Below are 18473 nucleotides of genomic sequence, written 5' to 3'. Positions count from 1 at the left end.
GGGATATTACAATCTACCCTCCTTATAAGGATTCCGTCCTCGGAATCAGCAGAAGAAAGCACTAAGGGTCTTCTAACCAACTTCCCAATCTTGCATATGCAACTTCTCTTAAAATTTTCAGATAACTTGGATTCCTTGTATAATATATTGATTACAGAAGCTTCACTTTGCACCATTGTTCCATCCTCATTCTTTGACCAATTTCTCCATAGAATCACTTTTACTGATCGAGAAAAAGAAGAATAGAGAGAAAGAAAAGAAAAAGAGAGAAATAAAGAAACAGATCGACCTCGTTATATGCCACTGCTAATTTAATTGTGTTGCAATCCACTATTGTTGTTGGTAATCCCATCACATAGCCTTACTTAGACTTGACAAAGATAACTCAGCTTAACCTTATTGGCATACCTTCGAATATTTGAGATGATAAAATCATGGAATTTCAAAGAGAAAAGAATTTCATGTCATAACGGTGTCCCACCATTGTGGTTACTAAAATTTTAATTTGTGAGAAAGTATTGTTGAAATGAAATGATAACTGAGAGATCAATATGATCAAATGAACTTGGTATTGCGTGTCCAAATTAAGACACTACTAAAGGTTATAATCCTTCTTGTAGTCACAACACACACAAGTGATGGCGTCTCATCCAACTCCTATCACACAGACAGGTATACCTTGTGTCCCCTATAGTTAGGGTTGTTCATCTCAGAATAAAAGAATATCAAAGGAATTCAAAATCAAATGAATAAAACTGAAAAGATTTTAAAGCTGATATTTCTGGAGGAAATGAAATCCAGAGAATAAAATTCTGGCATAAAATGGCTAAACAAATGTTAGGGAATATATCCTCTAACAGATACCTCTTTTTGAGAGATGTCAAAAGAAGTTATAGAAAGAGAAGGTATTGCCAAGGTCTTAATACTTATCTTCTATTTGAACTCTTCTGTTGACTCGCCATCTGAATCTAGACACTTCTTCATGTTCTGAGGATATCGATAATCTTCACCGTCATCGAAACGTAGTAGCCTCGGGAGATTCCATAATAGAATTTTGCAACATCCAAGAGTTTTGGCCAGCTCAACACCATCATCTCAAATGAATGCACCTATCTTAACTTATTCGTTGGCACTATATCCAATAGTCCAACAGGAACTCGATATGAGTTCAAATGTCCTCACATAGCTATACACACCCCTACATACTCTCGTTTCTAGTTTATCATAATCTCAGCTCTTATTCCAACCTATAACGCACCCAAATCCGGGGTCAGAGGATTTGGTCGTCACTATGAAACCCCAATCCAAAATACCTTGTTTAATCAATATACAAATGTCAGCGGTAGATATTTATCATTTATGAACCCAAACTAATCCAAGATCTTTTAAGGTTACAGTTCTAGAAATAAGATATCCAAATTTCACAAATAAATTTTTCACTTTTTTTAAAACTCTTTTCAATAAATTCCAACTCTAAACTAAACCCACTAGTATAACTTCGAAATGAAGTATACTAGACCCAAATAAAATATACAACTATAATATAATATAATATAAACAACTTTACACAAAAGAACTTACACTAATTCGCAACCCTGGACCAACCACCTTCCAAAAGCTTCTTCTTTTCTTCCTTGAATTACGCAGCTAAACAGCGCAAGCTAATTCCTCACTGGAGGTTAAATTTTAAAACAGGCAAGTATGAGCGGAAGAAATGCTCAGCAAGATCATTATAGCGAATATAGGGTCATTTTGATATAAAATCGACATCTGCATTAGAGCAGAATATTTAAAATCATAATTGCTGAATCATAAAATTTTAGTTGAGGAACCCCAGAATTGATTCCTTAATTGTATTCAAAACCATTTTGATATTTTTGAGCGAAACGCTTCAGCAATACTTTGAATCTTGATGAGAACAACAGTCGTGAGACAGTGTTTACGGAATTATCATAAACAATAATAACAAGTAGCAATGATTATGGGATGAATCATAAACTTTACTCAAAACCGAACTCTTGAAATTAATACTTATTTTGCTGTCATATCAAATTAGATATCAATACGAACTTCGATGTTCACAAAATCCTATACTGAAGTCAACATCAATCATCTATACTAATACCACCTTTGATATTTAACAACAATGTAAGTATCAGCATAAATCAGAATCTGAATCAAAACTGCATTTTACCATTATTCCAAAATGAAAACAGTTGATAAATCATTTATTCTATGATTATCAAAACGATAAAGAAATTTAGATATCAATTTAGATTGGAACCAATTATATTTCATGATGTTTCTGATGATCAGTCGCGAAACAACACCGGTATCACGCAGCCATACCGTAAGTATAGGTACTACCCGTATCCCGCAGCCATACGGTACCTACAGGGCGCCAGAAAAGGCATAACAAGCCTTGAAAGATATAACAGCTGGACCGATATCTTGATCACCTACGCTGTAACCAGTAACCAGTAACCATTCCAATCTTAAAAACCTTTTTATTGAAAAAAAAGGCCGAATCAATCGACATCCTAAATAATTTTATTCCCCCATTCACTTGGGTAGGAATATTCGCAACAAATCATCGTTCTCAAAATCCAAAATATTTATAAATCCAGTAATTTGATAAGTAAAATCACTTAGTTATTCTAAACATAGAATAATAGAAAAATATTTGCATAAACATAATCATTTAATTTCCTGGATATGTAAAACATTTATTTATTACGAACGGAGAATAGGGTAAGCAATACTTTGCATAAGAAGATTTAAAATAACTATCACTTGAACGATAAGTAATGATAGGGATACTTGCTTTTGGGTTTTTAGCAGTTAGTCACACTCGCAATGACGCATCTATTCTGACGTTATGTCTCGAAACATCATCGTCCTTCTTTTCAACACTCCACTGCTATGCTACTCCTGCGATTGCTAGAAACCAGATATCCTATACCACCCCATTCTTTATCCAATAACTTGTCTTGATCAACTATAACTATCCGTATCTATAATTAAAAGATATAGCTTTAATCGTCTAAACGATAATTACTCAACGAACTGCGCTTCAGCAGCCTATCGCCTACCCATACGATAGCCCACACATAACTATAACAGTCAAACACAGGACTCTTGACCCACGTACACACATAATTCACATAGCACATAAGCACATAACTCACGTATCACATAATTCATATAACACATACCTCGTTTCGTCAAAAGGTTTGACTCGATACGCTTAAAACTGAAATCGGGCCAAAAATATGATTAATCGATCAATAATTGACTCAGAATGACTTGTAAAATAAGGGACCTTTCAAAACAAAAGGATTTAGGTTTCGAAAGTATTTTTATTGAAAGTGGAATATTTTTCTGAGTCTATACACGTTTGTTTCGTATTAAACGGACGAACGGTTTATTTAATACGAATTTTTGAACATTTTTCGGAATTAAAACGGGTCTCTAAATCATTTTATAATTAAATAATAGGGTTTGAATACTCGAATATGTCTTTAAAATAATTTTATAATAATTATCGAGTCTTGAAGATAATTTAAAATAATATTTTAAAGCTCGAAACTATTTTTCGGAAATTTTTAAATCAAAAATAAATAATTAAATCTAATTAAATAACCAATTAAATTTAATTAATAACTAATTAAATTGATTAATCAATTAATATTTAATTTAATTGACTAATCAAATAATTAATTATCAACTAAAATTAATTAATTAAATAATTTAGATTTATTTTAGAATTTAAAATAATTTTCAGAATAATTAAATAAGGAATTTTGGAAATTTAAAATAATTAAAAACATTTTAAATTAAAAATAATGAATTTTAAATAAATTTTAAAATCAGAAATTCAGAAACAGGTCTTTAAGTTGGATCTTTGGAAAATATAGATCAAACCCGGGTTTTAAACCGGGTCGTCTAAAAATCGAAACGGGTCGTACCCGGGTCGGGAAGAACTGCCCGGGTCGGGAAGAACTGCTCAGGTCCGCCGAGATTTTGCAGAATCCGGCGTCCGGTCGGAGCTCTGGCCAGGGTCCGTTCCCCCCTCTAATATGATCGTTTTTCAGATATACATACACCAATCCATACAGTATCGTCCCGGCAACATAACTTCGTCCATAGCAAAAACAAACAATGGCCCGAACCTGAAGTCCGGCCAAATTGCCATTAAATCCGGCAAGGAGCTTAAGCTTTCCGGTCAACAGTCGGAATCGGCTTATACACAACCAAAATCAACACTCTATATCTCAAAATAAAGAAAAGAACACGCTCAATCATTTACAATCAATCATAACATCAGAACATTAAGGATTAGTTCGAGAAATTAAAAACAAAATCCGGTAAAATAAAAAATCGTTTATATAATTCCCGAACTATAACATCAACAAAACTAGTATCAATCGATTACGAATGAGCAATTAAATCTATTTATATCATCAAAACAAACCAAAAATCATTCAATCATAAACCCCCAAATTTCAAGTATAAACCCTAAATATTGAAATCAAAATTTACCTATCATCCGAATTATTTGATGGCATAAACAGAAAGAGCATGAAAATCTTAACATTTTGGTTACTCATACTTCAAATTCTGAAATTTGCATCACCCTCAAATGATCGTTTGATCCTCAAGAACACCAAGAACATCTTTTTACAGAATTTCCAGAAAATCAAACATCAATTACTACATGATATTGAACTCTATTTTTGAAGTATAATATATGAAATTGACCAGAAAAATATGCTCTATAACATAGAATCATCAAAACACTCAAATAATCACATCTGTAAAAATTCATATTTTAATCCCTAAATAATTTTAATTAAAATAATTAAATAAGAAAAATACCTTGATTTCTGGGTAAACACTAATGATTGATTCCGAAAGAAGATTTCGAGAGCTTCGTTTTGATATGCTGCACGCCCAAATCGGAGTTCGATAACGCCTTCGTTTGCGCGTTTGATTTTCAGGAACGTATCGGTTTCTAGGGTTTTTCTCTGTATTTACTGTATTTTTACTGGTTACAAATGAATAAACGAAATAAATGAAATAAGAAATAGGTTATTTATATTTACGGAATATTGGTTCTTTCTGGATCATTTTGGATAGTTAAATTAGTTGCTTAGCCGCTAAGTAACTACAAAACGATCCAAAAATAGATTACTTTGCCGCTAAGTAACTATAAAAAAGATACAATATAATACCAAATTTGGATAATCATCAAAACCGAGCTTTTCATAAAACACCATATACGAAAATAATGTAAAAATATCCCGTCTCTCGAGAATACGGGTTTTGTTGATCTATTGAAATGGTTATCGTACCGAAAATCTTGCGTCGGGCCGCGCACGAGTCAAACCGTAATCCGGATCGAAAAAGTCAAAACATGGAAAATGTCCGGAATTACCAGATTAGGTTAGGAAGGAGTTTTCGGAAGAGTTTTGGGTTGTAAAAACGTAAAAACGGTTGAAGTTGGACGATTCCCGGCTTTATAAAATAATTTTGTAATTACTCAGAAAATAATTAATAAATTTATAAATCATTATAAAATCATATAAAAATCCAAAAATTACCATAAAAATATCACAATTATCTATATTTTATTCTGGACATATAAAAATTAAAATACTCAAAGAATATCATATATAAACATTCAAAGCATCAACTCCAATTACCAGATAATTCATCAAAATTCACATAAAATCACATAAACAATTTCAAATAATAATAATAATAATATTTGAAAATATGGGATATTATAACTTACCTGGAGTGCTTCGATGTTTGGTAGATAGTTGAGAGGCACTTCACTATAAAGATTGTTCCCGTTCAAATCAGCAAGTACCCTCTTTTCTTGGACCCAACAATCAAGCTTATTTGTTGGGTTCTCAATCAAGAGGTCCTTAGAAACATGGCTTGCTAGCATCCTAAGAAACCTAGCATATTAAATGTTCTTTGACCTTTTCTTGATATCTTCTAATTTATACCCTAATTTTATCATGACATAGTTACTAAAATTAAAGTACTTGTCATTCAATAGCATATAGAGCATGTTAATCATTGAATAAGTAACTGCATCAAAGTTGCTAATTTTACCAGAAAAGGCTTTTATAAAAGAATCATAGAGAAAACTCTATTCTTTTCTAAGCCCCATTCTCCTAATCTCACCTAGTTTGGCAGTATCGAGAGAATAGCCCATAGACATAAGCATGGTGCTCACATATGTGTCTGTGTGTGGAACATTAGTGTTATTTTCAGGCAAATGGAAGCAAGCTTGTATTTCATCACAATTAATACAGTAATCATTACCTTTAAGAGAGAAGACACTGGTTTTATCCTTGGAGTTGTACACAGCCGTAGTCCAGATCTGCTCCACAACTTCACAGTAGAATACTGGAGACTCAAGCATAGCATAGCTTAGTTTGCAGTTGCGAATGAAGTCCATTATCTTGTTATAGTCCTCATAAGCAGCAATTTTCTTGTCCACTAGTGCCATGAAGTTGTTCTTCTCATAGAAAAATCCAGACTGAGACATAATCTTGACTACAAGAGCAATTTTTATGATTAAAAGTAGATACAGAGAAAAAGGGTTTTTGGAGATGAAGAGAGTAAAAATTGCTTTGATGATAATGAGAAAGATAAAAGTAAAATCAAAAATTGAAAGGGGCTTTTACACTTTCTCAGAAATTAATAAATAAAAAAAATTAAAAGTACAATAAAGTACCCAATGAAAATTCCAAAAATTAGCAGTTTAATAAAATAAAGTAAATTATAAAAATTCTAAAGATTATCCATCAACATATACATACATACTGTAAGTAAATTCGATGGATAAGGTATAGAATTAATGGCTATGATTAAAGCAATTCAACAGATTTAGATTAAACAATTATCCGTCGAGATATAAAGTACCCAGGAAAATATTTGATTTTCAACAGATAGGGATATTCAACGGATATTCATTTTCAACGGATAATGAACATCTGTCGAGATATAAATTTTGACTTAGCCAAAATTTCATTTCTTTAGGAAAAGTCAAATTTATTTTTGGCTGTATTATAAATTACTTAGATATCAAAATAACTTAGGAATAATTAAGCATACCTAACTCACTTACCAACCTAGTGAAAGTTGACTCATTAAGTGGCTTGGTAAAGATGTCTTCAAGTTGCTGCTCACTTGGAACAAATGAAGTTCTACAGTACCATTCATGACATGTTCTCGAATGAAATGGTACTTGATGTCAATGTGCTTTGTCCTTGAATGATGTACAGTATTTTCAGTAATGCAATGACACTTGTGTTTTCACAGATAATTGGAATATTGACCACATGCATACCATAATCCAATATCTGATTTTTCATCCGTAAAATCTGTGAACGACAGCTACCAGCAGCAATGTATTCAGCCTCAGTTGTGGAAGTAGAAACTGAGTTTTGTTTCTTACTAAACCAGGACACTAGCTTGTTTCCTAGAAACTGACAGGTTCTTCTTGTACTTTATTTATTTATTCTACAACCTGCATAATATGCATCTGAATAACCAATTAGATCAAAAGCAAAATCTCTAGGATACCAAATGCTAAGTTTTGGTATTCTTTTGAGATATATGAAATTCTCTTAATAGCTACTAAATGAGATTCCCTAGGATCAATTTAAAATCTAGCACAAAAATAAGTAGCAAACATTATATCTGGCCTACTGGCTATTAAATATAAAAGTGAACCTACCATGCCTCTATAATTTGAAATATCTACAGACTTTTCAGTTGTGTTTATTTCAATTTTAGTGGCAGTGGCCATGGGAGTTTTTACGGATGTGCAATCCATTAAGTCAAACTTCTTTAAAAGTTCATGAATGTATTTGGTTTGACTAATAAATATTTCATCACTAACTTTATTAACTTGGAGACCAAGAAAGTAAGTCAGTTATCCCATCACGCTCATTTTATATTTACTTTGCATTAGTTTGGCAAACTTTTTACAAAGTTTTTCATCTGTAGAGCCAAATATAATATCATCTACATAAATTTGAACAAGTATACTAGAGCCATTAACATTTCTAAAGAAAAGAGTTTTGTCAACAGTACCTCTTGTGAAATGATTTTCTAGAAGAAATTTTGATAGTGCGTCATACCAGACTTTAGGTGCTTGCTTCAAACCATAGAGTGCTTTCAAAAGATAGTAGACAGATTCTAGAAAATTGGGATCTTTAAAACTAGGAGGTTGACTAACATAGACTTTCTCCTCCAAATCTCCATTTAGAAAGACTTAACATCCATTTGATACTTTAAAATTGGCATGGGCTGCATATGATAGTAAAATTCTGATAGCTTCAAGTCTTGCAACAGGAGCAAAAGTTTCATCAAAATCTATCCCTTCTTGTTGACAATAGCCTTTAGTAACCAATCTGGCTTTATTCCTTATGACTATACCATTCTCATCCATCTTGTTTCTAAATACCCATTTGGTATCAATAGAATTCTTTCCTTTTGGTTTAGGTACCAGCTTCCATACTCCATTCCTTTCAAATTGGTTTAGCTCTTCTTGCATAGCTAAAATCTAATCAGGATCCAACAAAGCTTATTCTACCATCTTTGGCACTTCCTGTGACATGAAGGTGCTCTATAGACATTCATCTTGAGTTGTTTTCCTTATTTTCACTCTTGAAGATGCATCACCAATAAATAGTTCAAATGGGTGATCTCTAGTCCATTTCCTTTGTTGTGGTAGATTAGCTCTAGATGAAGAGGCCTCAAAGTTGTCTTGATGTGTGACTGAGTTTTGATTAGAAGAAACTCCCCCTGAGTTTGTAGATCTTTGACTTGAGGTTGGGGTCCTTTATGTATGTGATCTAAAATGACTTTTAAAACCTATTGTTGGCTCAACGGATGTTGAATTATGCCTTTCGACGGATAATGTGGTTTTTCTTTCAATGGATGATGCACCTTGTGCTTCATTTGTTATTGATTTTTCTGCATTTTCCTTAGAAATTGTTTCATGATCACTTTCATCATCACTTTCATCACAGTTCATCTCAACATTGTCAAATTTGAGGCTTCCATGGAAACGTTCATCATGCAGTCCTTGAATCTTCTTATCATCAAACACAACATGTACAGATTCCATAACAATATTGGTTTTAAGATTGTAGACCTTATATGCTTTTCCTACAACATATCCAACAAATATACCTTCATCATCTTTGGCATCAAACTTTTCATGTTGCTCAGTTTGATTCCTTAGAATGTAGCATTTGCATCCAAAGACATGAAAAAAGTTAAGTGTTGATTTCCTGTTCTTGAACAATTGATAAGGAGTATGCACTTTGCTTGATTGACCAAAGAAATATTCTGAGTGTAGCATGCAGTATTTACACCTTCCGCCCAAAAATAAGTTGGTAACTTTGATTCTTCTAGCATTTTCCTTGCAGCTTCAATAAGAGATCTATTCTTTATTTCCACCACTCCATTTTGTTGTGGAGTCCTTGCTGCTGAAAAATCATGCATGATCCCATTTTCTTCACAAAACAAACTCATTATAGAATTCTTGGACTCAGTTTCATTGTCACTCCTGATTCTTCTAACTTTGAGGTCATGATAATTGTTGACTTTCCTTATATGATTGATAATGTTTTCACTAGATTCATCTTTAGATTTGAGGAAATATGTCCAAGTGAACTTTGAGAAATCATCCACAATCACTAGGCAATATCTTTTCTTTGAGATTAAAAACACATTGACTGGTGTAAATAAGCCCATGTGCAATGGTTGTAGTGATTCTTCAATTGTAGATTCAAGCTTCCTTTTGAATGATGCCTTGATTTATTTTCCCTTTTGACAGGATCAAATAATACATCTTTTAAGAACTCAACTTGAGGAATGCCTCTTACTAGGTCTTTCCCGACTAATTCATTCGTAGTCTTGAAGTTCAAATGAGACAGCTTCTTGTGCCATAGCCAACCATCTTGACTTGCTTTGCTGAAAAGACAAGTGATAGAATCTGCATTTGATGAGTTGAAGTCAGCTAGATACATATTTCCTTTTCTCACTCCAGTGAGAACCACTTTGTTGTCCTTCTTGTTTGTAACAACACAGGCTTCAGAATTGAAGGTTACAGAGTTGCCTTTGTCACATAGCTGGATGACACTCAAAAGATTGTGTTTGAGTCCATCCACTAGAGCAACTTCTTCAACGATGACATTATCCTTAAAATCAAGCTGTTTCCCACAGTATACCCTTTGCTGTCATCTCCAAAAGTAATACTTGGGCGAGCTCTTTCCTTGAACTTAGTGAGCAGAGTAGAGTCTCCAATCATGTGCCTTGATCATCCACTATCTAGATACCAGAGACTCTTTGGTTTCCCTGCAAACATCAAAATTAAATCAAGCTGATTTTGGTACCCAAGTTTTCTTGGGTCTTGCTCTGTTAGCCATCTTTTTAGATTTTTGGGCTTTTCCTCACTTGACTTAAGTGATTGAGATTCAACCTTGGTCATTAGAGTAGGGCTTTTAAAATCATTTATAATTGCGGAATTATCATGCAAAGGTTGGTTAACATGAAATGGCATATTATATGCAAACATGTTATTCCAGTATGACATCCTAAATGGAATTTGAGGCATATTGAATGCAGCATAGTAAGGATTTTGTACAAATGGCATATTAGCAAATTGTGCATTCAAATTTTATGCAGGCATAACATTCATAGGCATTGTGGGCATGTTGGGAAATGAGGGAGGTGCAGATATGGGTGCAGGCATAGCATAATTGCAATTAACAGATAAATGATTAACAATACCACACTTAACACAGATTATTCTAGGTGCATATTTATCAGGTATGTATTGTTATGTTTGTTAATTCCTACTTTCCCATTCCTGTTGTTTTTCCTTTTGGAATCTGCCTTGACCTCAATTTTCTCCAATCTGTCATTTAGTTACTTTATTGACAGATGCCCCGCATTCACTCTTTTGTTCTCATTGACTAGACTTGATTCTCCTGTAACAAAGTTTTGGGAAAGTGTTCCATATTTCTCATTGAGTTTAGCTAGCCTGGCTTTGCTAATTGGCTTTTGTTCTTTCAATGGATGAGCGTTGTAACGCCCCCAAATCCGGGGTCAGGGGATTTGGTCGTCATGATGAAACCTCAATCCAAAATAACCTGTTAAATCAAATAATAAATGCCAGCGGAAGATATTTATCATTTATGACCCCAAACTAATCCAAGATCTTTTAAGGTTACAGTTCTAGAAACAAGATATCCAAATTCCACAAATAAATTTTTTCTCACTTTCTTTTAAAACTCGTTTCAATAAATTCCAACTCACAATTAAACCCACTAGTATAACTTCGAAATGAAGTATACTAGGCCCAAATAAAATACAAAACTATAATATAATATAATATAATATAAACAACTTTACACAATAAAACTTACACTAGTCCGCAAACCCTGGACCAACCACCTTCCAAAAGCTTCTTCTTTGCTTCCTCGAATTATGCAGCTAAACAGCGCAAGCTAATCCTCACTGGAGGTTAAATTTAAAAACAGGCAAGTATGAGCGAAAGAAATGCTCAGCAAGTTCATTACAGTAAATATAGGGTCGTTTGATATGAAACCGACATCTGCATTAGAGCAGAACATTTTTAAAATCATAGTTGCTAAATCATAAAATTTTAGTTGAGGAACCCCAGAATTGATTCCTTAATTGTATTCAAAAGCATTTTGATATTCTTGAGCGACATGCTTCAGCAATACTTTGAATCTTGACGAGAATAAAACTCGTAAAAATAGTGTTTACGGAAATATCGTAAACCACAATAACATGAAACAATGAATATATATATTGAATCATAATCTTTATTCAAAACCGAACTCTGGAAATTAATACTTATCAATGTTCAAGAAATTCCTAACTATTCAGTATCCATCATTATCGACTAAGTTTCCATAGACTTAGCCTGCTAAACCAGCCTGATAAGGACGGGTTGAATAATTAAGAAAATCCCAATTCATTCAAGATCCCAAATATCACTGAGCAACAAATGCTGCAGCAACACTCTGAACCTCGAATTCATTTATAAACACTGTAATTTCCCGAAACTGAGGGCTAAGAAAGAATAACTTTAACCCATAATCACATTTTACTTCAAGAGGGAATGCCATTAATGGCGAACAACAATAAATTGGACTGAACACTAGAAACCAACATATGCACTATAACCTGCTGATCAGTCAGGAGATAGTGCGGATCTATACCCAACTGCATAGACCCAACCAACATTAGGAGTACTCAGGCAACTATGGCCTAAAGGGTCCGGTCCATCTCCGGCCCATAGGATCCAGCTCATCACTGGTCCTTAAATATATATATATATATAGTAACCATCCAGTCCGTGGAGTATTTTGATGTCAAATCACTTTGGGTACTAGCAATCGATGATAAAGGAATAATAGTGAAAGGAACTTGCATAAATAAGAGTAATTGCAGTGAAATATAAAACAGTTTAACTATTCTGAACTTAGAATAGGAATGAATAAATATTTGCAGTATTTAAGGAGAAAGGTTAGGAATACTTGCAGTATTTAAAAGAAAGTTCGGGAATACTTGCATAGACAGAATTATTTAATTCAGCGATATGTAAAACATTTATCTATTCCGAACTGAGAATAGGGAAAGCAATACTTGCATAATAAGTTTCAAAATAAATATCACTTGAACAATAAGTGATGATAGGGATACTTGCATAACATAATTTGAAATAAATGTCACTTGAATGATAAGTAAAGTCAGGGGTACTTGCCTTTGGATTTTAGCAGTTAGTCACACTCGCAATGACGCATCTATTCTGACATTCTGTCTCAATACATCACTGTCCTTCTTTTCAACACTTGACTGATATGCTGCTCCTGCGATTGCTAGAAGCCAGATACCCAATACCATTCCATCTCATTCCTTATCCAACGTCTTGTCCCGATCAGCTCGAGAGATCCGCATCTATAATTAAAATATAGAACTTTAATTGTCTAATCGATAACCACTCGACGAATTACGCGTCAAAAGCCTATCGTCTACCCATACGATAGCCTACACATAATTATATCAGCCAAACACAGGAATCTTGACCCACATATGCACATAATTCACATAGCACGTAAGCACATAATCCACGTATCATATAATTCATATAACACATGACTCGTCTCGCCAAAACATTCGACTAGGTACGTTTTAAACTGAATCGGGTCAAAAATATGATTTATCGATCAAAAATCGACTCAGAATGACTTGTAAAACAAGCGACCTTTCAAAACAAAAGAATTTGGGTCTCGAAAGTATTTTTAATGAAAGCGGAATATTTTTCTGAGTCTAGAGGCGTTCGTTTCGTATTAAACGGACGAACGGTTTATTTAATATGAATTTTTGAACATTTTTCGGAATTAAAACAGGTCTCCGAATTATATATAACTAAATAATAGTGCTCGAACACTCGAAATAATTTTATAAGAATTATTGAGCCTGTAAAATAATTTAAAATAATATTTTCTTGGAAATTGGACAGCACCTCCTCTATTTCTCGGACTGCCAGTCAATATCATATCGACACAACCAACAACAATCAACACAATAATTTATATTTACGCGTATAAACACTCCAGAAATGAATAACACGACCACCTGAACCAAAACTCGGACCAAAAGTGACTTCTCCAACAATTTCTAAAAATTATGAAATAAATATATAAACATTAACATGCTATAATATACACAAGTACGAAGGCGGAATTTCGGAATCGTTACCCAAAATAAATTCTGATCAACCCGAAGAGAAAATCTGATGTCCGGAAAATATCTCCAGAAAAATCCGAAATTAATAGCCATAGACATATACACGCTGAGATGCCATTTGGAGTAATCACCGCCTCCAAACTCTTTTTCTATGCCCCGAAAATAAATTAAAACGGAAATATAACGGAAATATGCCCTGCAAATTTTCTTCTTAAAACCTTGCAATATATATACCTATGCGTAGGTATCGAAACGCTGATCGTTTATATATATAATAATTGAAATTTGGATGAACGGTTTGTAAGATATGAATTTTTGAAAATTAAAAAGTATATACAGAGGAGATAGAAGTGAAGCAGAGAAGAGAGAGACAGGGGGTGGGGGTCTGATGCGTAGGGAAATAAGGGGGGGGGGGGCGTGGCAGGGGTGGGGGTGCTGGGTAGTTTTAGGATTTGACACGTTTTTCTATTTTTTTTTTTTTAAATTTATTTTGCCCCGCATTTCTAAACTTATCGAATAAACATGCCGGTAAAATAAAATCAGAAAATTACCAAACAAATTCTAAAATTCTCAGAATAATTAAAAACTAATAAAATAAAATTTTTATAATTTTTAAAGTATTTTTGACTTACGCGTTATACCCGTATTACACAATTTAACGAACCGAGCTGCACTTGAAACAAATTCAGAAAATTACGAAAATAGTCTTAAAATATTACAAATATCCCGAAGTTTATAAAAACATAAATTTCAAAATTTTAAAACAATTTTTGAAACGCAATTTATACCCGCTTTTAGCAATTAAACGATTCAACGCGCGGGTAAAATTAATCCTAAAAATTCCCAAAATAATTTTAAAATTCTCAGAATATTTCAAACTTAAATAAATATGAGTTTCATAATTTTTGAAGAATTTTGGAATTAAATACCGATTTTACAAATAAACGCAATCAAAAAATCATACAGGGCTAAATAATTGATGAAATATTGATTTCTAAATTTTATAAAATCCCAAATATAATTATTGTAATTATAAAACCATAAAAATAATTTTAGAGACAATCCAAGTATTTATGCAAATAAATATCCGAAAATAGATTACTTAGCTGCTAAGTAACTATAAAAATGATACAATTTAATACCATATTTGAATAATCATCAAAACCGGGATTTTTATAAAATACTATATACGAAAATAACGTAAAAATATCCCGTCTCCCGAAAATACGGGTTTTATTGATTACCGAAATAACTATCGTATCGAAAATATTGCGCCGGGCCGCGCATGGGTCAAACCGTAATCCGGATCGAAAAAGTTAAAACACGGAAAATGTCCGGAATTATCAGATTAGGTTAGGAAGGAGTTTTCGGAAGAGTTTCGGGTTGTAAAAACGCGAAAACGGTTGAAGTCGGATGATTCCCGGCTTTATAAAATAATTTTGGTAATTATTCAGAAAATAATTAATAATACATAAATCATTATAAAATCATATAACACTCCAAAAATTACCAGAAAAATATCACAATTATCTATATTTTATTCTGGACATATAAAAATTCAAATACTCAAATAATATCACGTATAAACACCCAAACATCAATTCCACTTATCAGATAATTCACCAAAATTCACATAAAATCACATAAATAATTCCAAATAATAATAATGATAATATTTGAAAATATGGGATATTACAATCTACCCACCTTATAAGGATTCCGTCCTCGGAATCAGCAGAAGAAAGCACTAAGGGTTTTCTAACCAACTTTCCATTCCCAAATAATCTCAATTTTCCATAATCTCAAATAAATCTTGTATTCCTGGTATAATAAAACTTTTACAGGAGCTTCACTGTGTACCACTTTTCCATTCACATCCTTTGGCCAATTCCTCGATAGCATCACTTTTACTTATCGCGAGAAAGAAGAATATAGAGAAAGATAAAGAAAAGAAAAGAAAGAAAGATAGAGAGAGAAATAAAGAAATAGATTGACTTCGCTATACGCCACTAATATTATAACAGCATCGCAGTCCACTGCTGCTCTTGGTAGTTCCATCACATAACCTTGCTTTGACTTGACAAAGATAACTCAGCTTAATCTTATTGGCATACCTTTGAATATTTGAGATGATAAAAATCATGAAATTTCAAAAAGAAAAGAATTTGATACCATAATGGAACCAAAATCTGAATTTGAGAAAAAGTATTGTTGAAATAAAAGAATAACCGAGAGATCAATATGATCAAACGAACTTGGTATTGCGTGCCCAAATTAAGACACTACTAAAGGTTATTAACCTTCATGTATTCACAATACACACAAGTGATGGCGTCCCATCTAACTCCTATCACACAGACAGGTATACCTTGCGTCCCCTATAGATTGGGTTGTTCATCTCAGTCAGAATAAAAGAATATGAAAGAAATTGAAAATCAACTGAATAAAGCTGACAAGATTTCAAAGCTGATATTTCTGAAGGAAATGAAATCCAGAGAACAAAATTATGTCACCAAATGAGCAAATGGTGTCACATCATCAAGAAACTATCCACCAAATAAGAAAAGTGGAATTTATTATCATAACTTGACAGAGCTACCAAAACCTGAAAAATAGGCTTCATGACAGACTCCGGCACATTTAAAACACAGATATGATTGAAAATGAGTGTTAGGGAATATATCCTCTAACAATTATTTCTTTTTGAGAGAGGCCAAAAGAAATTATGGAAAGAGAAGGTATTGCCAAAGTCTTAATATTTATCTTCAATTTGAACTCTTCAGTTGACTCGTCATCCGATTCTAGACGCTTCTTCATGTTCCAGGGATATCGATAATCTTCATCGTCGTCGAATCGTAGTAGCCTCGAAAGATTCCACCATAGAAGTTTGCAGCTTTCCGGAGTTCCATCCAGTTCAGCACAATCATCTCAAACGAATGCGCCTTATCTTAACTTACTCGTTGGTACTATATCCAATAGCCCAACAGGAACTCGATATGAGCTCAAGCGTCCTCACATAGCTATACACACTCCTACACACTCTCGTTTCTAGTTTACTATAACCTCAGCTCTGATACCAACCTGTAACGCCCCCAAATCCGGGGTCAGGGGATTTGGTCGTCACGATGAAACCTCAATCCAAAATAACCTGTTAAATCAAATAATAAATGCCAGCGGAAGATATTTATCATTTATGACCCCAAACTAATCCAAGATCTTTTAAGGTTACAGTTCTAGAAACAAGATATCCAAATTCCACAAATAAATTTTTTCTCACTTTCTTTTAAAACTCGTTTCAATAAATTCCAACTCACAATTAAACCCACTAGTATAACTTCGAAATGAAGTATACTAGGCCCAAATAAAATACAAAACTATAATATAATATAATATAATATAAACAACTTTACACAATAAAACTTACACTAGTCCGCAAACCCTGGACCAACCACCTTCCAAAAGCTTCTTCTTTGCTTCCTCGAATTATGCAGCTAAACAGCGCAAGCTAATCCTCACTGGAGGTTAAATTTAAAAACAGGCAAGTATGAGCGAAAGAAATGCTCAGCAAGTTCATTACAGTAAATATAGGGTCGTTTGATATGAAACCGACATCTGCATTAGAGCAGAACATTTTTAAAATCATAGTTGCTAAATCATAAAATTTTAGTTGAGGAACCCCAGAATTGATTCCTTAATTGTATTCAAAAGCATTTTGATATTCTTGAGCGACATGCTTCAGCAATACTTTGAATCTTGACGAGAATAAAACTCGTAAAAATAGTGTTTACGGAAATATCGTAAACCACAATAACATGAAACAATGAATATATATATTGAATCATAATCTTTATTCAAAACCGAACTCTGGAAATTAATACTTATCAATGTTCAAGAAATTCCTAACTATTCAGTATCCATCATTATCGACTAAGTTTCCATAGACTTAGCCTGCTAAACCAGCCTGATAAGGACGGGTTGAATAATTAAGAAAATCCCAATTCATTCAAGATCCCAAATATCACTGAGCAACAAATGCTGCAGCAACACTCTGAACCTCGAATTCATTTATAAACACTGTAATTTCCCGAAACTGAGGGCTAAGAAAGAATAACTTTAACCCATAATCACATTTTACTTCAAGAGGGAATGCCATTAATGGCGAACAACAATAAATTGGACTGAACACTAGAAACCAACATATGCACTATAACCTGCTGATCAGTCAGGAGATAGTGCGGATCTATACCCAACTGCATAGACCCAACCAACATTAGGAGTACTCAGGCAACTATGGCCTAAAGGGTCCGGTCCATCTCCGGCCCATAGGATCCAGCTCATCACTGGTCCTTAAATATATATATATATATAGTAACCATCCAGTCCGTGGAGTATTTTGATGTCAAATCACTTTGGGTACTAGCAATCGATGATAAAGGAATAATAGTGAAAGGAACTTGCATAAATAAGAGTAATTGCAGTGAAATATAAAACAGTTTAACTATTCTGAACTTAGAATAGGAATGAATAAATATTTGCAGTATTTAAGGAGAAAGGTTAGGAATACTTGCAGTATTTAAAAGAAAGTTCGGGAATACTTGCATAGACAGAATTATTTAATTCAGCGATATGTAAAACATTTATCTATTCCGAACTGA

This window comes from Apium graveolens, chromosome 4, assembly GCF_009905375.1.
Source record: "Apium graveolens cultivar Ventura chromosome 4, ASM990537v1, whole genome shotgun sequence".
In the NCBI taxonomy this organism is placed as follows: domain Eukaryota; kingdom Viridiplantae; phylum Streptophyta; class Magnoliopsida; order Apiales; family Apiaceae; genus Apium; species Apium graveolens.
This window is presented reverse-complemented; position numbering follows the sequence as displayed.